The following is a 20,836-nucleotide window of genomic DNA, read 5'->3' as shown; positions in this document are numbered from 1 at the left end:
TTTTTAAGAAAAATGTACATTTATTGCATAATTCTTATGCAAATTAGTCAAGAGTTTCAGTTTGAAGTTTTAAAAGAAATTAAATAAAATTTCTCAGTAACAGAAAGAAGTAAAAACCTTATTTATTCCTGTCTTTTAATAAAACTTCACATTTAGAATCAGAACCACAAAGTCTCACCAGAGAGACTTAATCTCACTCATTTTTGCTGTTTCTCGGTCCCGGAGTCTGACTTCCTGTTTGCTCGCAGTAAAGGTACACACACCTCACCAAAATGACAAAATGACCGCTTCCGCCGCATAGCCTGGGATGTTGTGTCACAATAAAAGGAGTCCATGCGAAAATTAGCTATACATTTAATGAAATCAAGGTACTCAAATTACTTTACGAATTACGTAGCCATATATATATATATATATATATATATATATATATATATACCAAGCTCAGCACACGTCATCATATTCACAAATTAACACATTTGACAATATAAAACAGTTAAAATGCAGATTCTGTGAACAGGTTGGAATATTTACACACACACACACACACACACACACACACACACACACACACACACACACACACACACACACACACACACACACACACACACACAGAGTTTTATTTACTAGTCCTTTATCTTTGGGGGGGGGGGGGGTCGAAGGTGGTGCCCCCCGGGCATGTTTTTGGAGGAAACCCACACACTCACAGGGCGAACATGCAAACTCTGCAGGGATTTGAACCAGCACCTTCTGGCTGAGAGAAGACGGAGACCAAACTCACAGTATGTTAATAAAAGTGTAAAAAGTTTTAGATGATCAGTTCAGTTCAACTTCATTGATACAAACACAACACCGTCATCGGCAAACCTCATTTACAAGGTTTTAATCTTCATCTGCTGTTGAAGCTAAAGAACCAAAATCTCAGTGAGGAATGGTTGAAATAAAAAGTGCTTTAGGTTTGAAAGGGCTTCCTGTCATGTGACCTGTGATTGTGTGAAAACTGGCTGCAGGATGTCGGGTGAACAAACCGTCAAGTTCCACACAAACACTTTTCAGTCCATTATTACTACAAAATAAATTAATTCAATCTGTTTAATTGTTTTTGACTGAATCACAATCATTACCCTTTTCTCTTGTTTTCCATTCTGTACAGGGAATATGTTTTTTAACGATGTGTGTATAACCACATTTGATATCGCAATAACGTTGAATTCATGCTAAATTTTCCACCTTCAAGCTTCCGTAGTGACGTGTGACGGTGAGAATACTGTTGGCCTCGGTGTGGTTCAGAGCCATCATTAGAAATGTCCTTCCTGTCACCACATGGGGGCGTGTGCTTCTGATGTGGGTATTATCGGTACCGCTGGAATTGTTGATATCAGCTGTAGTATGATGTGGTTGGTATCGGCTGTTGGTGGTATCGGCTGTGGTATGACGTGGTTATCAGTTGTGGTATGACGTGGTTATCGGCTGTGGTATGACGTGGTTATCGGTTGTGGTGTGACGTGGTATCGGCTGTGGTATGACGTGGTTATCGGTTGTAGTATGACGTGGTATCGGCTGTGGTATGACGTGGTATCGGCTGTGGTATGACGTGGTTATCGGCTGTGGTATGACGTGGTTATCGGTTGTGGTATGACGTGGGTATCGGCTGTGGTATGACGTGGTTATCGGTTGTGGTGTGACGTGGGTATCGGCTGTGGTATGACGTGGTTATCGGTTGTGGTATGACGTGGTTATCAGTTGTAGTATGACGTGGGTATCGGCTGTGGTATGACGTGGTTATCGGCTGTGGTATGACGTGGGTATCGGCTGTGGTATGACGTGGTTAGAAGGAGGTGAGAGAAGGAAATCCATGTGTGTTGGAGGCTGCAGGAAGGGCGGAGAGGCTCATTAGCTGATGACTTTAGCATCATTCCTTCAGTGGGACGGAGGAAATGAACCCCAGCAGGGAAACATTCCCCGAGCCGCCGCCGCCGCCGCCGCCGCGGAGCTGCAGTGGAGAAAGTCCGGAGCTCCACTGTTTACCGAAGCTGAGAGGGTTTTTAAAGATGCTCTGCAAACCAAACCGCTTCTCCTCTGCGAAGGAAAAAAAACAATTAAAAGACATTATTTTTAGACGTCGCTGGTGATTATTCAAGGTTCAAGCACACAATGAAATTAGCAACAGCTTATTATATATTCTGCGTGCGAGGAGCTCTAACGAGAGGCTGGAGCTCTTTGTGCTCGCCGTCTTATCTCTGCTGGAATGTAGATAATCCCAATAAATGAGTCGAGCTTCACACCCAGAAATATGAAGCTGCCGGTAAATCCTGAATTTATTATATTTGAGAGTCCTGCTAACAGCTGAGTGTGTGTGTGTGTGTGTGTGTGTGTGTGTGTGTGTGTGTGTGTGTGTGTGTGTGGTGGTTTCATAGAAAGATGACACGTACGCAGACATATTTTCTAATAATCTGTTATGAATCCAGATTAAACATGTTAATCTGACCCGTGTCGGTGTGAGTTTTCAAGCTGGATTATTTTCTTTTCTTCTTTGGTTGCCGGCGCCGCGGCTCGTCGAGGTGAGCTGCACTTTGAATAGGAAACGGTGAAGTTGTGACCTCCAAACGGCTTTTCACCGCTTCATTTTCCACCGTCCTCTCCAGAGTGGAGAGCGCTGCTCTCTCTGCCTCCGACTCAGCCGACGGCGTTTCCTCTCTTCACCTCCGCCCGGGCCTGTTTCTGCTGCTCTGCTGCTGCTGCAGACTGTGGCCTGTTTCTTTCTTTTCTTTTTACCCTTTATCTTCTTTATTTTCTACTTTTATTTTGTCTTCTTTTTTCCCCTTTGGCCTGTTTCTTCTATTCACCTTCTGCTTCAGTCTTTGGCCTGTTTCTTTTTTTCTCTTTTTACACTTTATCTTCTTTATTTTCTTTTTGTCCCTCTTGTCTCCCGTTGGCCTGTTTCTGCAGATCTGCTGCTGCTGCAGACTGACGACTCGTCACCCGGGAGTTTCTCAGTCAAACTGCAGCTCGTTGTTGTAAAGCGTTGCATCGCGGCAAGGACAGAATAATTTGCCTTAATGCTTTTTAGCGATCGCGCTTATTAGCCACAAATGACTTCCTTTATGCCCCCCCCCCCCCCCCCCCCCAACCCCCCAACCCCCCAACCCCCCCTCCCGCAGTAAAAGTGCCATGATTTTATGACGGCACGAGCCGGACTGCGTTTAATTTTCCACAGTAAGCCTACATGTGTGACAGTGTTTCATAAAAGCTCGCCGCTCTTCAAACAGTGACGCTTTCTTTCATTTCTAACGTGGCGCAACATTTCAGACACGTGAGCTTCGTTCACCACATATTCCACACGCCGGTCCAAGATATCGCAGATTTATTGCAGTATGGTCGGCTCCGACTGCAGAAAGCAAAAACATAAAAAATAAACTAAGCAGGAGAAAGAGAACTGTTATGTGAAAAAACAATTTTCATTAAAAAAAAAAAAGAAAAAAGCTTTAAAAAATGTGTTCAAATGGGTTAAAATTAAAGAGGCCAAGATCTTTATGATGGATAAAGAATTGGAAATAATGTAAAAACCCCAAAAAGTAATTGAAAACGACAAAACCAAAATGGCTCCAACAAACAAAAAACTAAAACGACTATGATTGTTTAAAAAAAGCTGATTGACATCATATTGTTGGCCCAAGCTGCCGAACAGGACAAGGGCGACAAAAAAAAAAAAAAAATAAATAAATAAATAAATAAATAAATAAAAAATAAATAAAAAATAAAATAAAAAAAAATAAAAAAAAAATAAAAAAAGCTGATTGTTGGATTTTCACCTGAATAAACTAAAGTTTTGTTAAAATAAAAACCTCTTTCTCCCAAAATGAACGATGTTTGACTGCTAGCAGAATTAGCGTTGCAGTATTAGCATAGCTGCGTTAGCTTAGCATCAGCTAGTTCTGCTAACTTGACTTCATTTGTTAAAATCTGATTTGTTTTTACAAGATTAAAGTTAATCCGACTTTATTCTGAGGGGATTTTTGTTCCGAAGTTTTTTTTCGGAGCGCCGGAGTCCATCGATTCCTGTTTTATTCGTTTTCATCGGCTTTTTATGTTGTGTCCTGTCGGACTGGAAACACTGGCCGTGTCTCAAGTCCAAGTACTCGGCGAGATGCGTACTTTGAATCGGATCAGTACTTGGTCTATGCAAGTTTTCCGGGTGGGTGTACACAAAGTAGAAGACGTTCAGCTGGAGATGAACTCTGAAGCTGTTGCTGTCGGTAGAGTTGAGCCTGGGCCAGTTGGACGGGGCAGATCGGAGGGTTTTACCCCCCTCTGCTTTTCAAAGCTCCGTCTCCTGATAATGTCATCACAGCCCGCTGACTGTAACCGGAGAGGACGAGGCCTTCAGCTTATTGCCACGACGCTCTGTTGCTCTGAGGAGCTCAGAAAAAGAAACTTCTAGAAAATAAATCAAATCAGTAAAGATATTAAAGCTGCGAGCAGCCTTGGTCGGGACGTGGCTCTCTGGCCTGTCGGGGTCGGGCCATCTCTGGCCTCTGGCCGCTTTGAAATATTGATAACCTAGATATTTTGAATAGGACATTTATTTTGATGGAGTTTGGGGCTTTTATTTTGAAAGCCAGGACATGCAGGTGAAGTGGTCACACGGGGTTCGGGGCTTCGACGGCCAATAAAATCCATCTGCTGTCGTTTCATCGAAGCAGAAACGATGTTCGTCCTCAGAGCAGATTGTTTGTACCAGGGACAATTTGGGGTTGGGAATCTAATTTTGAAAGGGGAATTGTGGACTTCCTGTTGAATTTTTGTCGGGGTATCAGCACGTGACTTTTAGGTCTTGATGAGACGAACAACTGAGTTTTGGTTTGATTTCTCTTGGACATTCCTACGGGCCGGAGGGGGGCGCTAGAGAGCACATTTTGGCACTCTAGGGGTTTATTTTTACTTAATTTTATTTTCTTTATCACCAATTTAAATGCTTCTAAAATGTGTCTTGTGTGACTAAATTAGTTAAATCTGTCCATTGAGTTGATGTTAGACAGAAAAACCTCATTAAGCACTGAGTGAGTTTTTTCTTTAGTTTTTGACTCGTAGTCTAAGAAATACGGTAATTTCCCTGCTAATAGCTGCGGATTGACGTTGTGGATTGACGTTGTGGATTGACGTTGTGGATTGACGTTGTGGATTGACGAGGTCGAATTGATGATCTGATCAGATGCAGGTTGTTTCTCTGCTTCGTGTTCTTCACCTCCGTCACTCACTGAAAAACATCCGTCATTTCGTATTCTTCTTTTCCTTTTCTTCTTTTCCTCCTTTCCTTTTTTCCATTCCCTTTTCTTCTTCTTCTTCTTTCTGTTTTTCCATTTCCTCCTCCTCCTTCTTAGTTCTCTTCTTTTTCTTGTCCTCCTTTTTTCTAAACCGACTTCTTTCCACTACAAAGAATAATTACTTTTCCCAACTCCGGCACCATAATTGGTTACTACTCTTTTATCTTATCTGCGTGTGCATAATTATCACAGTCATCATATTAGATTATTTCATGCATAATAAATGAAGTCAAACTGTGTGTGGGGTAATTAGCATGTTGGGATATGTGCCACGATAAAGAGCTTTGCTCTTTCCCTCTGCGACGAGGAAAACAAAAAACTGTTTGACACGTTCCTGAAAAGTGTGAGACAGATTCTCAACCTCTGAATCACAAACTGCTGGCTTTTGTTCCGGAGTCTTTGAACGCACCGCGCTGCTTTAATGGCTGCTACCTCGGACGGCGGAGCCGGAGCAGACGCTATTTACATGCAGGAGACGCGACACAAAGATGGCGGCGGCGGCGAGGAGGGCCCGGTACGCTCCTTGACTTTGGCAGCCGTGGATCTTGTTGAATCGAGATGACAGCTGCGTTTCCCACTTCACTCAAGGTTCCAGCCTGCCGGCGGCTGTGATGCGCCGCCGTTCTCTTAATGGAGGCTCGATGAAACTTCTTTTTTTTGTGTGTGTGTTTGACTTGTTGGCTGGTTTCCTCGTGGCCGTCCCTCGACCGGGAGGAAATACTGCTCCCACTAGGAAAATGTCCCTGAGAGACGACATGTTGGTCACCCAGCAGGGAGTCTGGCTGGTGGTTCCTCCTCCGACTCTGAGCTTCAGGAGGAGACCTGGTGAAGGCTGATCCAGGAGCTGAGGCTCCGCCCCCACACCAGCCCGAACCATGAACCCGGCTCAACATGGTGTAGTACATATGCCAGGCCTCTAGGGGGGCGCTGTGACTCACCAAAAGCGCAGAAGAAGTGGAACTTTTACACCAGAACAAACGAAGTAGACGTTCACAGAAAGTCCCTGAAGTGGACTCTGGTCCGGATCAAACAGGGGTGGTGTGAACGGACCCTAACATGGTCTACAGTGGTCCCAGTCTGTGGTGGTCCCAGACTACAGTGGTCCCAGTCTGTAGTGGTCCCAGTCTGTAGTGGTCCCAGACTGTGGTGGTCCCAGTCTACGGTGGTCCCAGTCTGTAGTGGTCCCAGTCTCTAGTGGTCCCAGTCTGTAGTGGTCCCAGTCTCTGGTGGTTCCAGATGAATGTTGCTGTGAAATAATAAAATAAATAATAAAAACTTGTTCATGAAGGAAAATTCACAGCCATCTGTTTCCAAAATAAAAGTCCAGATTTCAAATTAAAGGTTAAAAGTGAAGGCTGTGTAGTGGTGACGGATTGAAGCTGACAGAGTTTCACAGACAGCTGTGGAGTAAATACCCCCCCTCAGGGATGTTACCCCCCCCCCCCCCCCCGCTGGCACTGCGCAGGCATTGCGGCGGTGTCACTGTGGGGCAGACGGGGCAGTGAAAGGCGATAGCCCTGCCTGAGTGGCACATTTGTTTATTTAGCTTCACAGAAAAGGTTTCACAGGGTCCAGATGCCCTGGGGCAAATCCTTTAATGCCCCGCTCTCACGGCTAAAGACGCACTGCACGTTAAGGGATATCACAGATGATCCTTCACTGCTTTACACACAACTGTTAGCATCACAGCTAATGGGACAGTTAGCATTGGAGCTAACAGGACCACTAGCATCAGAGCTAATGAGGCAGTTAGCATCCCAGCTAACAGAACTGTTAGCATCAGAGCTAACAGGACCATTAGCATCAGAGTTAATGGCACAGTTAGCATCCCAGCTATCCTCTGAGCTGGTCAACAACACGCCTTCAATTAACTATATATGGTAACAACACCCCGCCAGTTAACCATATATGGTAACAACACCCCGCCAGTTAACCATATATGGTAACAACACGCCGCCAGTTAACCATATATAGTAACAACACGCCTTCAATTAACCATATATGGTAACATCACCCCGCCAGTTAACCATATATGGTAACAACACGCCGCCAGTTAACCATATATGGTAACAACACGCCGCCAGTTAACCATATATGATCTGACCACAAAGTTAAGGAAACTATAAGTTCTTGGAGTTTTTGTACCACTGGATGAAAGAGGTCGAAAATACTTTGTTTTCATGTATAAATGTTCCTGCCAAATGTCACACCCATGTACAATATATACACAAAAAGATTTATAAAGATGTGTGTGTGTGTATGTGTGTGTGTGTGTGTGTGTGTGTGTGTGTGTGTGTGTGTGTGTGTGTGTGTGTGTGTGTGTGTGTGTGAGAGAGAGATATTGTCTAACCACTCTGCTCCACCTGTGAGAGGTCAGAGCAGGTCCTGTTCATTGGCAGAGTCCTGTTAGTGATTTCCCTGGACTGGTAGTTCTGGTTCCGGTAGTTCTGGTTCTGGTAGTTCTGGTTCCGGTTGTTCTTCTTTTAAGTAAATGTCAGCCTTCAGTTATTCATGCATTTGCTTGTATGATTGTTATGTTTGAATTCCGTCATTTTTAATTCACCTCAGCTCAACGCTGCCCCCCCCCCCCCCCATGGCTTCTGTTGGTACTGCAACACGACGCGTACGGACAACAGAACTTCGTACATATTGAACATAAATGAGTCAAAACAAGGATGATCAGTCATGTTTAGTGTAGCAGTGGATCATGTGATTCTAAGAGAATATTTTAAAGGTGCTGGTCAGTTAGATTGAGGAACAAAGAGCCCAAACAAAAGAAAGAAAGAAAACTTTTAAACTTTTCAGTTCCAACTGAAGTCCACCACCAATATACGTGTTTTTAATGAGGAAACATGGGATTTCCGGGTGACGACTCCTTTAACACCCTGAAACATTCGGCCCACAAAACACTTTTATGTTGCTGCACCTTTATTCTCTTTTAGTCTGGGAATCTTTTTCACATCATTAGCCTCCATTTGGATAATCTCTTTTCATCCCGCTGCTCTGCGGGCCTTTTGATGGAACCCGATTCATTTATTCATTAAACAGAAGAATTCACTCTCAGGACAGGAACTTCCTTCTCCCAGAGTCTTTACGGAGGAAAGCCCAGACTGGAGGAAATTAGACGGCTCTCTTTTTGTTTGCTCGGTTCATCCTGACTCATCGCGGCCGCAGTATTTTTAGCGGTGGATTCCACACAGCTGCCTGCATCAGCTGCGTTGCTGGTTAAACGCCGGCCGGCTCCGGTTCCTCTGGTGGGAATACCTGCCATTGTCGCCTCGAACTCGCAGTGATTCCCGGGATTTAGCCTCAGATGGTGGAAGTTTATCTGTGCAGTTAAAAGCTGGGCCGGGATCCCCCCCCCCCCCCCCCCGCCTCAATGATTTCTAAGCTCTCAGAAAACGGCGCTGAACGCACTCGTCCTCTTGTCCTACGTCCAAAACAAAACCCACGTCTTTGTGTTTCCCGGTCGACGCGCGGGGATCTTGTGAAGAAGTGTGTGAATTTAAAGACTTTGAAGGAGATTAGATTTGAGCCGTGACGATGTGGAGAGCTGCGCTCTGTGAGCCGAGGCCATAAAGCTGAATCGGAGATCTGGTTCTGATTCATGAACCCAAAGCAGAACTCTGTGGGGATGTAGAACATCAGGCTGCTTAAAGTCCAGAAAGAACAGTTCCGTTGGTAAGAATTGGTTCTGAGACTGAAATGTCCTCAACCGAATATAAAATTTAATCGAATTGAGCCTCGGTGAATCGAACCGAATCGAGTTTGGAAAACTGAATTGATACCCGGGTTTAGTCCCCCAGGACTCTGGAGGTTAGCAGTTAGCATCTAGCATTGTCCCTGCAGGACTCTGGAGGTTAGCAGTTAGCATTTAGCATTGTCCCTGCAGGACTTTGGAGGTTAGCAGTTAGCGTTTAGCATTGTCCCTGCAGGACTTTGGAGGTTAGCAGTTAGCGTTTAGCATTGTCCCTGCAGGACTCTGGAGGTTAGCAGTTAGCATTTAGCATTGTCCCTGCAGGACTCTGGAGGTTAGCAGTTAGCGTTTAGCATTGTCCCTGCAGGACTCTGGAGGTTAGCATTTAGCATTGTCCCTGCAGGACTCTGGAGGTTAGCAGTTAGCATTTAGCATTGTCCCTGCAGACTCTGGAGGTTAGCAGTTAGCATTTAGCATTGTCCCTGCAGGACTTTGGAGGTTAGCATTTAGCATTGTCTCTGCAGGACTCTGGAGGTTAGCAGTTAGCATTGCCCCTGCAGGACTCTGGAGGTTAGCAGTTAGCATCTAGCATTGTCCCTGCAGGACTCTGGAGGTTAGCAGTTAGCATTGTCCCTGCAGAGTATTTTCAGACTCAACATCTGTAGGAAACTTCCTGAAACCTTTCAAGCTTCAGTAAACAAAGGGAAGCAGAGTTGTGTTTGTCCAACAGGTGACAGGTAAACTTAATAAATGTATAAAACATTAATGAACTGCTGTAAAAACAGGAGACGTTCTCGAGTGTCTCTTGAACACATACAGTTGGAGGTAAGTCCCCTGGACCCCCCCACCCCCCCCCCCACAGCGGCAGAGCCGGTACTGTGAAGGTGTCCAAGTGACCCCACATCCTGTTTGTGAGGGGAACAGGAATATTCCTGATTGTTGAACATCCTGCCGGCCACTGATCTGTGGCACATCCAGCTGCCGGGCACGCCGACCGATTTAGCTCCTATTGTTTTGAGCCTGGAAGCGTCGGACTCCGCGCCGCGCTGCGCCGCGCCGCACCGCGCCAACCTGCAGCGTCGGGGCTGCTGACGAGCTTCGTCAATATGTCAGGGAGATCGCTTCAAAGTTCCTGGTTCAGGATTCCTGCTAAATGAATTGTTTGCCTCCTTTTCCTTTTTATGTCCCTGAATCTTGGCGCAGTAAAAAAAAAACAAAAAAAAAAAACCTGTCTGTGTTTTACCGAAATGAAATGATGCCATAATGTCACTTTGGCTATTAGCACCGAGAGTCTGTGCATGCCAATTGATCCTGCTGTTGTCATGGCAACGCGAAGCACTAAACCTCAGCGCAGCTGTTGTTATGGAAGCCCTGGAACAGCTGGGGGGCTGTAACTGCAGAGGGATTGTGGGAAACAGGTCTTCTGGTCCTCCCTTCACACCTTGACCCCAGAACTCCTGCTCCACGCAGCGCGGGAGGATTTAGCAGCCTTAAAGACGTCCATCTGGACTGCGTTTCCCCGCCGCCCCTCTGCACACATTCCATACCATCGCAGAGAAAGTTTCAGGCAGAAGTTGTGAATATTGAATCCTCCCGGTGTCTCGCTCCTCCGACCTGCTGCCACAGGAAGAGCGAGCGGCGAAACGCAGGAATCAAATGAGGCTGCGTCGTCTCGCGGGGTTCGCCCGACGCACCGGAGCGTATCCCATTATTGATATGAGCGAATGTTGTACACGGCGCAACAATAAAACAATCATCTCACAAGAAGCACAACTAGTCCGGGGAGCGGCGCTGTGCCGGTCCAATTCCTTCAGCTATAATGAAAGAGGAAACCGAAGCCGAGACCGAGGCCTCATCCCCCCACGGTCTGCGGTAATGAACTCTGTGGAAACCTCCTCAGCCGACAACACGAGCGCTTCCATGTACGATGCCTCGACTTGAGTTCTATTTAAAACTTGATGCAATCGTTTGCATTCTGGACGACTAAACGCTCCATTGTGACGGCTTGATTTTGCTTCTTCAGTCTTTTCAGGCCGATTTGGGTTTTTGCCGCTGCTTCGTCTCCGTCGAAGGGTTAATGGGGGAGCTGCGTCTTCGTCATGACTTCATAAGTCATTCCTCAGTTTCTACTGTAGGAGTTGGTTTTTACTGCAGGAACCAGTTTATACATGAGAAACCGGTTTCTACTGCAGGAGTCAGTTTCTACGCGAGAAACTGGTTTCTACCTGAGAAACCAGTTTCTACTCCAGGAGTCGGTTTTTACTACAGGAACCAGTTTCTACTCGAGGAACCGGTTTCTACTGCAGGAGTTGGTTTCTACTCGAGGAACCGGTTTCTACTCCAGGAGTCGGTTTTTACTACAGGAACCAGTTTCTACTCGAGGAACCGGTTTCTACTGCAGGAGTCGGGTTTCTACTGCAGGAACCAGTTTATACTTGAGGAACCGGTTTCTACTGCAGGAGTCGGTTTCTACCTGAGGAACCGGTTTCTACTGCAGGAACCAGTTTCTACTTGAGGAACCGGTTTCTACTGCAGGAGTCGGTTTCTACCTGAGGAACCGGTTTCTACTGCAGGAACCGGTTTCTGCTGCAGGAACCAGTTTCTACTGCAGGAGTCGGGTTTCTACTGCAGGAACCAGTTTCTACTCGAGGAACCGGTTTCTACTGCAGGAACCAGTTTATACTCGAGGAACCGGTTTCTACTGCAGGAGTCGGTTTCTACTCGAGGAGTCGGTTTCTACCTGATGAGTCGGTTTCTACTCAGAAGCCTCAGGAATGCTGATGTTTCCTCTGAGGCCGAGGCCGGGAACGCGGTGATTAGACCTCCGGCCCCCCGGGTGGAGCCGCTCGCTGCTCCGGCTCCCGTCTGCAGGAAGAAGGTCAGCGACGCTCCCCGAGGGGTCATGAAGGGAGAGAGCGAGGGGAGGGGGGGCGAGCGAGGAGGGGAAGGACCCTCGGAGCTTAGGAGGGGCTCGGGGAAGGATTACACACAAGCTAAAATGTTTTCTTTGTGGCTGAAGGAAACCTAAGAAATGCTCTCAGCCAAATCTCCGCCGGTCCGAGGGGATCGCCAGCTGCCGCCTGATTGGCCGGATTCATCAGGACGCTCGTAGTTTCTTTAAAGGCCGGTGGAAACACCGAGCTCCCTCCGTATAAACATGGTGCTGCACTTTTCAACATGTTGACTTTCTCTTCTACGCTGCATTAAAAGAAAACCTACTATCCCACTATCACCTCACAGCAGGAGGAACCCCGGTTTGATTCCCTGAAAGGAGTTTCCATGTTTTATTAGAGGACCAGGAGGACATTGGTATATTGGACGGTTTGCACATTTTCTTTAAACTGAACAACTTATTCTATCCACTTCACAGGATTGGTTTTTAGTTGTGAGGATCTGGTTTGTTGTGTTCCGGTCCAACAGTCCCGTTCTGACCTGAAACCAGCAGGATCAATATTCCTTGCTGGGGAGTTATTGATCAGACCTCCTCCCACCTGTTGGTTCTTTTATCTGGTTCAAGCTGAGGATGAGGGCGTTAGTCTGGATTTCTTTGTTCCTCTTCTCTCATCGTTTTATTTCCTGCAAGTTTTTTTTTTTTTTAACAGAAATCATGACGAAACAGGAATTAGAAAAATTTACAACTGATATTTAGGGGCAAGTGGATTTTTGCATTAATTAGATTTCGTGCTCGTTGAACCTCCTCCTGCTCCTCTTCTTCCTCCTCCTCTTCCTCCTCGTCCTCCTCCTCTTACTCGTCCTGCTCCTCTTCTTCCTCCTCCTTCTCCTCCTCGTCCTCCTCTTCTTCCTCCTTTTCCTCCTCTTACTCGTCCTGCTCCTCTTCCTCCTCCTCCTTCTCCTCCTCGTCCTCCTCCTCTTCCTTCTCCTCCTCGTCCTCCTCCTCTTCCTCCTCCTGCTCTAGATATGTCGAGGTTGCGCTCCGTGCTGTGAGGTCGACCAGACTCCCACTGTTCAGAGATCAGGTGTCCACAACTCAACGCTCCATTGAACTTAAATCTTTTGCATGTGGTGGGGTGGCGGGGTGGCGGCGTGATGCCGTGGCGGCGTGATGCCGTGGCGGCGTGATGCCGTGGCGGTGTGACGGCGTGATGCCGTGGCGGCGTGATGCCGTGGCGGTGTGACGGCGTGATGCCGTGGCGGTGTGACGGCGCTCCGACGCCATTTGATGAGTGACTCATCCATCTCTTCACTTTTTAATTAGCTCACTTTGTTTGCAGAGAATTAATTAAACTAAATAAATCAAGTTCATCTTCAGCGTCGGTCCACAGCAGCGTTTCATCTTCAGACACTGTGATGACATTTAAAACTTTGTCTGAATCTCTGAAGCTCCACTCAGTCTCCTCTGGTGTTTGTGTTTGGTATCCTCACTTTGGACCAGGCGGTCACCCTTTGACCTTTGACCCCTCAGTGTGACTATCAGACTCTGGTGTGTGTGTGTGTGTGTGTGTGTGTGTGTGTGTGTGTGTGTGTGTGTGTGTGTGTGTGTGTGTGTGTGTGTGTGTGTGTGTGTACTGATAGATTTAAACATTCCAATATGAAGACGTGTTGACGTGAGGAATTCTTCAGCTTCAGAACAACCAGAGAGGAAGAGTTCAAACTCTTGTCTCGGAGCTTTTATTTTGACGACGTCGTTCTGATCGATCATCAGATTGTTCATCTGATCAATTCTCACAGATTATAGTAAATGGACTTCACTTCACGCCTGCCTGTCTGTCTGTCTGTCTGTCTGTCTGTCTGTCTGTCTGTCTGTCTGTCTGTCTATCTAATCGTTGTGTTTCCGTCGACAGGCGTCTGCAGGAAGTCGGGACGCTGCTGTGGGCGAGCTAACTGTGAGTCCTCTTCCTTTTCCTCTTCCTCTTCCTCTTCCTCTTCCTTTTCCTCTTCTTCTTCCTTTTCCTCTTCCTCTTCCTTTTGCTTTTCCTCTTCCTCTTCCTCTTCCTCTTCCTCTTCCTCTTCCTCTTCCTCTTCCTCTTCCTGTCATGTCACGTGACTCGTTTGTGAACACATGAATCTGAAGAAGCTGCAGCTGAAGCTTCTTGACTTCAGTCTCAGTAACACGTCACCACTTTTTTCAGAAATTAGTAATCTAACGCTTTTATTTCCAAACCAGTAATCAGATTAAAGTTACTTATCCAAGTCACTGTGCGTTACTATTGTAGAGTTACTATTGTAGAGTTACTATTGTAGAGTTACTATGGTAGTGTAATCTGATTACTTTTTCAAAGTAACTGTGGGAACACTGGTTATCAGGTCTTGTCCAGGGGGAAGTTCCTGATGGTTCCTGGTGGTTCCTGCTGGTTCCTGGTGGTTCCTGGTGGTTTTTGGTGGCTCCTGATGGTTCCTGATCATTCCTGAGGGTTCCTGGTGGTTCCTGATGGTTCTTGGTGGTTCCTGATGGTTCTTGGTGGCTCCTTTGTCTAGATGTCAGGAAATAATTTGCTCCAGTTCTGGGTCCTTGTGACGTGAAGTTCCAGGAACAGATTTGTTCTGTGTCTGTGAGGCGGAGGGGAGCCAGAGGTGGTGGTCCACTCTGGTCCTGGACAAGGTCCAGATCATCCTTTCTCTCGACCACATGTGACCCCCGACCCCAGGTAGAGGGTCGGTCAGGTTTTAGAAAGACAAATGTTTCAATTAAAGACTGAAAATTGGTTGTTTTTATCAAACTGGCTGTTGTTGCCCCCAATGATCAGAGACGCCGAGTTCTGTGTCGGACTCTTTATAATATCCAGAAACACAAAGCGTCCAATCAGAGACGAGCTTCAGCAGCGTGTCGGAAACATTCAGAGATGTTGGATGAAGGTCAGATAGTGAAGGAGTTTGGTTCATATTCCTGAAACATGTAGCCGCGATCCTAAAAACAGGATTAATTCCAATTAATTAGCCAGAATGAATGAATGAATGAATTTTTTTTCCCTCCCTGATTTATATATGTAAGAATTTGAATTGAGACGAGTCTGGAACTCCTTTCCTCCTTGTTGATGTTAGTATTTATGCTAAAGGACGATCGCTCCGCGTTTCTCCGCCAAACGTTTTTATGTTTAAATTCAGTTTTTTGTCAACAGAAACTTAACTACACTTTTCTTCATACCATCAGGCGGGAGCAGCAGCGTTTAACTTGGCAGGCGCGTCGCTTCCTCCGTTGAGTTTTCTGCTGTTTGGACACTAATTGGTGCAGGAGGAGCCTTTGTTCCCTCGACAGCTTCGCTCAGACGAGATAATTACGTGTTCACGTCGCCGCAGCCGCAGCGTCGTGATGACAGGAAGTAAAATATCTCCTTTAGAAAGGTTTGACACCAGAACAAACATTTGTTACTCCGTGATGAATGAACCACTTTCACACACTTCAAGCGTTACAAGCGCGTCTCCATGTTGGTGCAGCGACTCTCCGTCAGTCGCACGCCGCTAGCTCCCGGAGCTGGTCGGCTAGCGTGGCAAACCGCTGATCGCTTTATGAAACCAGCCGGAGATCACTGTCGGGACGTTTGTACCTGACTGCCCGTCAAATGGTCCCCAGAGTGTCTCCGTCATATCTGAAATGTCTCGCTATGCTATGCTATGCTATGCTATGCTATGCCCTTCGACTAGAAATTTAACAAAACTCTTTAATTAGCAGTTGTGCCCCAAAATCTTTTGTCCACAAAATGTATAGTCATTTCTGTAATTTGACGCCAGCATCTTCCTCTGGCCAGCTGCTGCTGACTTTGACTCGTCCTCCGTCTCTCCTGTCGGATCAGATCTTTTCTGCTTCAACCCTAATTAACCTTTCTGTTAGATTCAGTGGCTGCTTCTACCTGAAAACGATCTGTGGACTCAAACGAGTGGGAACAATGGGGGGTCTCTCCACACCACGGTGGTCTCTGGTCGACTGCCAGAGTCCATGTTAAGCCGTTTGTGTCTTCCTACATGTGGGTCGGACTAATCGCACAGCCAGTCTCCATGGCCCCCGACTACCCTCACACCCACCCCCCCACCCCCTCACCTCACCCCCCCCGGCCCCCCACACACACCCAGAACCTCCACCCGGATTCCCCACCAAGGATTGTTTTACGCTTAATTTTGTTAGACTTAATGAGATTTCCCTAATTAAATCTCCTCCTGGTTGGAGACCCCCCCACCCCCACCCCACTCCGGCCCCACGTAGAGATCGTTACACAAATAAAGCTTGTTTTTGTGAAGAATGGAGGACGGTGGGCTCGGGGAGATGTTACTCTCTGGATTTGTAATTTCGCAGTGAGACGCTCTGATGCTCCGGAGACGACTTCTTCACGTCTAATGAGGATGTCATCTTTGGGGGGTGGGTAGAGGGGGGGGGGTCACATCAGTCTGAGCTGCTCAAGCCAAATCATGTTGGCATGCCAAGTGATGGGGCTTCCACATGCACGGTTTGAATCCCTGTGTTAGCTGGGGGTTCTGCGGGGTGGGGGGGTTGGGGGGGTTGGTCCCACCAGCAAGCACTCTGGAGTTCACTGCTGACAGCAGCCACTTGCCCTGCTATTGTGGACAACTATTGGGGGAGTCTGCCACCCCTGTTTCCCGTTTGAGCCCTGGACCCCCGTGCCAGCTCCTTGGCCAAAAACTCCATACCCCCCTACCCCCCCCCCCCCCCCCCCCCCCGCCCACCACCACCACCACCACCCTCCTTCATCCACCAAAGCCTGGGGTGGGCAGCCAGCCCACTTCGGACGCAGGAAACCCAAAGTGATCATGTTTCTGCCACCTGTCATTCAGCTTAGGAGGCGGTGGGGGGGAAGGGGGGGTTGAAGGAGGAGGTTGGTGTCGGGGTCTACAGATACCATGGCAATCTGGCAGCGAGCCTGCAGCCTGCTATTGTTTCAATGGAGCCTCCTTTCTCCCCCGAGCAGGGTCCCACCGCCGCGCCACTGCTTGTTCTTCCACTTCTCTTAAATCCTGAATCTTAATCTCAGGAATCCTGCAGGAAACAAAACGTTCAACTACCAAAGAGATGAATGGAGATCACAATCATTTGGTTCTGAAGTTAGAAATCCTCCACGAGTCTCTTTGTTAAAGTTACTCTACCAGAAGAAAATCTGTAAATTATACTTATTATAACTTCTGTCCAGAGAACCAACCAAAGCAGAACATCTCCTCTCATTCCAACCTGCAGGTTCCTAAATCCTTCACAACAAAGTCCAGAAGTTTCCAGACAAACCATCAAACTGTTGATGTTTCCTGACTGACGCCATCTTGGGAAACCTGCCCCAAGGGATTGTGGGATATCCAAGATGGCGGCAGCTCCAGCCAGAACATTAACATCTGAGTCTTGAATCCTGGAGAAAGTCTGGATGTAGTGGAACTGAAGCTTTTTCCACAGAGAATCCAGATGTGCAGAGATCCAGAGGACAAACGGGATCTTGTGACACGAAGCCTCGGGGAACCTTCAGGAGGTTCTGTGACGCTGAGACGTCAACAAACTGAGGATGTCCCGCCAAAATAAAATGCTGGAAATTCCAGTTAGTCTGAGTGTGACGAGGAACTTCCTTCAGGAAGATTTTTATTAGAGACGAACGTGAAGAACTAGAACTGGATACTAGAGTTTTTATTTTCCCCGTGTGGTTCTGTACCCGGAGCGACGAGGAAGGAAAGTTTCCAGACTTGTTCTGTCCAGTAAGTGTCGATCTGCCGGTCGGGTGGAGGAGTTGGTTGGTCCGTCGGAGGTTTTAGCCCCGAGCTCCATGTTCCTCCTGGAGCCTCGGCCACAGTCTCACCTCCCGGTTCCTCCTCCTGATGCACCGACTGACCACAGCGTTTATCTGCAGCCTTTATGAGCACGTTTAAGGGCGTCACACCAACACTTAGAGATGACTGCTTTCTGCTGCGTTCCCTCACAATAGTTCCACAAGGTTCTTTATGGAGGTTCACCACATGCGGTCGTAAATCTTCTGGGCCCATTTTGCAGATTGTATTTTATTATGAGGTTGACTTTATCTTCACGGTGAAAAGCTCTCGGAGGTGCGATGATCCGCTGGAAAAACCTCAGCAGCATTAAACCGCCACTGAAGCAGCTTCGCTGCGTTTGACTGGAACAAACTGAGGAATCGTTGTGAAGTAGCGCCGCCTCTGGGGTGTTTGAGACGTTTAGCTTCAGGAGCAGCGTTCCTCGGCCGTCCTTCAGGGGTTCCCGTCAAATCCACACATCTGGAAGTGCATATTAATAAGAACCTCTCCAGCAGCCCATGTGATGAAACCTCGACCTGAAAGTCTGAGTATTCACACACAAGCATAACTTTTTTACACACAAACGTGAAACTGCAATAATATATAATATACACACTCTCACAACATGTAACCGCAAATGTTTAAACCAGTTTTAAATAATTATTATGATCATTTTGAAGGAAAAAAAAATTCTAACCCATTTAAATATTGTAATTTCCATTTTCATGACTTATCTGAAACTATAAAATAAAAATAAAAGGAAAGTATTACATATTTGTGTGTTTAACAGCTGAAAAATGTGTTTCACTGAATTCAATCACACCTTATCTTTTCTTTTTATGTGAGAAATTCTGATTTTATATCAGCATGTTAAAGCTAACTGAGCGACGCTGGAAGTGCAAATTTGATAATAAGTTTTTAAGTTTCAGCTGCTGTCGTAATTATAGAAAAACTACTTATTAAAGTGTTTTTAGGTTGAATAAAAAAAAAAAGAATAATAACATTAATAAGGTAGCTAATTCTAATGCTAAGCTACGCTGCAGTTGTTCTCTTGGACGTGAATCCAGCTCGGTTGCGAGACAAGCATTAGCAACATTAGCATTATTAGCAGAATGGGCTTCATTAGCAGCATTTGCTGCATTAGCATTATTAGCAGCATGAGCAGGTGTTTGAGGGTGAACTGTGGCTGCTGCTGCGCTAAACTTTCCGCGGCGTTAGAAGTTCCAGGGTAGTTTGTTGTAAGAAGCAGCTGACGCCATGTTGACGGCGGCGGCGTGCCGCTGTGACCTCCCTCTGACTGGATTTGAAGTTCTTGGTTATTGACTTCGCAGTGTGATGGCACATTTCCCATCAGCCCTCTTCCTCGGTGCTGAACGCCGGATCCATTTCTGGCGGCCCGGCTCTTTGCCCCACCAGCTCTAATTGTAATTATGTTGATTTAACTTGGACACATGCGGCTCCCTCCCCGCCATCTGAATGGAAGCTTATTAGTTTGAATATATATTTTTTTTATATTTATTTATTCCCATTTCTCAGGGTCCCTGTCGGCATTTCCAATTACTCTTGTCGTGCGGCTGTAATTGCCTCCATGCTAATGGCCGCCAGACAATCGTGCTAAATGAGGTGAGGCCGAGAGGCTCGGAGCCCGACTTCATTAAGAGCTAATGGGATTTTATAAGGGGGACTGAAGACCCAGCTCATCAAAAAGAGGGAGATGGAAGGAAAACAAACCAGATGGAGGGGGAGAGCCCATCTCCAGCTCCCAGGTTCCTTCACTTCCACCAGAACGCCGCCAATTACACCCGAGACAAAACCTGCGCACAAGTTCCTCCGTCAACACAAAACACAGATTTTTATGTTTCACAGAAAGTATTTCTCATTTTTTTTTTATTTGGCAGAGCAACGAGCAGCGAGATGTATAATTTGTGTATCTGAGATTGAAGTGGACAGTCGGAGCCAAGTCCTCCCACAGCTTTCACACGTTGTTCAGACTGAAGTGGCGTCGAGTGTGTGAAAGCTTTCTGGAGGAGAACCCAGTGAAACCGCGTCAACCTGCACCGCCGCGCGCCGCCAGGTCACTCGCCACGTCTCCCTTCACTCGCCACGTCTCCGTCCGCACGCCACGTCTGTTCCGACGCCGCGTCTCGATCACACGCCAAACGACTTGACTTTTGCGTACCAAGGTACGTACCGAACCCTGACTGCCGTACCGAGGTACGTACCGAACCCTGACTGCCGTACCGAGGTACGTACCGAACCCTGACTGCCGTACCGAGGTACGTACCGAACCCTGACTGCCGTACCGAGGTACGTACCGAACCCTGACTTGCGTACCGAGGTACGTACCGAACCCTGACTTGCGTACCGAGGTACGTACCGAACCCTGACTTGCGTACCGAGGTACGTACCGAACCCTGACTTGCGTACCGAGGTACGTACCGAACCCTGACTGCCGTACCGAGGTACGTACCAAACCCTGACTTGCGTACCGAGGTACGTACCGAACCCTGACTGCCGTACCGAGGTACGTACCAAACCCTGACTTGCGTACCGAGGTACGTACCGAACCCTGACTGCCGTACCGAGGTACGTACCGAACCCTGACTTGCGTACTGAGATAATTACCGAACCCTGACTGCCGTACAGAACCATGACTTCTGTACCAAACCCTAACTTCAGTACCGATATCTGTCCCGTCTTCCTTCCCGAGCCGTGACTTCATTACCGAACTGGAATTTTTGTGTATCTTTGTAAATACCAAACCGTGACTTCCACACCAAGGTACTTACCGAATCCTGACTTCAGTTCGTACCAAACTGGGATTTTTGTGTACCTTTACACTCGTACCTACATGATACTTAAAGTATAGTATCATGATGGAACTTTAAGTATCATGATACTCTAAGTATCTCTAGCATTAATCTGTTCCCAGGAGCAGTGATTAGCATTAGCAGCTGTTAGCCTTCTGCTTGAGTCTCAGTTCTTCAGCTGTTTTCTTCGTACCATTATTAGTATAAACCAGCTTTTGTCATGAAGCTTTAACATCCAGACTAGATTAGATCGTCTGATGCTTCCTTCAGCTGAACCTTGAAAACAGCCTAATGTTTCTCTGCACAACAGT

General features: G+C 46.9%; 1 protein-coding gene across 1 annotated transcript in view; it reads left to right on the top strand.

Annotated features, from left to right (window-relative positions):
* LOC308121679 (homeobox protein PKNOX2-like) overlaps positions 1-20,836 on the top strand; it is an 82,471-nt gene that overhangs the window by 3,410 nt on the left and 58,225 nt on the right. Inside the window, exon 2 of the mRNA XM_080483069.1 lies at positions 13,827-13,868. The gene's annotated coding sequence lies outside the window, so the exon portion shown is untranslated. The remainder of the gene's footprint in view (positions 1-13,826; positions 13,869-20,836) is intronic.

Source organism: Lipophrys pholis (genome assembly GCF_963383615.2).
Source record: "Lipophrys pholis genome assembly, chromosome: 16".
In the NCBI taxonomy this organism is placed as follows: domain Eukaryota; kingdom Metazoa; phylum Chordata; class Actinopteri; order Blenniiformes; family Blenniidae; genus Lipophrys; species Lipophrys pholis.
This window is presented reverse-complemented; position numbering and strand designations above follow the sequence as displayed.